This window comes from Alligator sinensis, unplaced genomic scaffold (assembly GCF_000455745.1).
Source record: "Alligator sinensis unplaced genomic scaffold, ASM45574v1 scaffold602_1, whole genome shotgun sequence".
NCBI classification, from domain to species: Eukaryota; Metazoa; Chordata; order Crocodylia; family Alligatoridae; genus Alligator; species Alligator sinensis.
In genome coordinates, this window is record NW_005841976.1 from 599,758 (window position 1) to 600,547 (window position 790).

Here is a 790-nt window from a genome sequence, read left to right on the forward strand (position 1 = left end):
CGGGGTGAAGCGCGTTACCCCCGCGCGGCTCCGTGCTGCTGCGCTTGGCTGGCTGAGCCCCTGCACCCTCCCCGCTTTCTGTTACATGTATGGGGGGGGGGGCGGGGAACCCCCTGTCAGAGGCACTGGGTGTTGGCGTTTGACTGGAGTGTGCCAGTGCCTTTGGGACCTAACCTGGAGATGCCTGGCTAGGGGAGAGGCCCCTCCACTCAGCGTCAGGCTGACACCACATTTGGGGGCAGGAAGGAGTTTCCACTCCCTGCTCACCTTGGTTGGGGGGGTGGGGGGGGGTTGCCTTCCTGTGTAGCAAGGGAGCATGGCCCTCTACTCAGGGTCTCTGGTGCAAAGTTTCAGAGACACTGGCTGCTGCGGGTGCCCTGCTTTGCCTGTGGCAGGCTGGTGTGTTAGGTTGGTGCGGTGTCAGGATTGAGGGTAGTCTTATGCCAAGTTTAGATTTTGGATTGTATGGGATGGTTTGGACAGGGATGATGCTGCCTCAGGCAGGGGTTGGACTGGGCGAGCTCTTGAGGTCCCTTCCAGCCCTGCTTCTCTGTGGTTCTAGGACTGTCTGATTTTCGGTGCCTGCAAACAGGGGCAGATCCAGGGTCCACTGCCACCCCCTTTTGATTCCTGCCTCATGCAAAGTTTAAAACCAAATGCCTGGCAGTGCATGCAGCATTTTTAGTCAGGCAGCTCTGAAGGAGTCGCTTGACTTCGTGGTTTCTTATAATGTCGCTGATCCCTTCTCATCTCTCCATTCCACAGGTGTTAACAACCCTCTCTCCCTTTT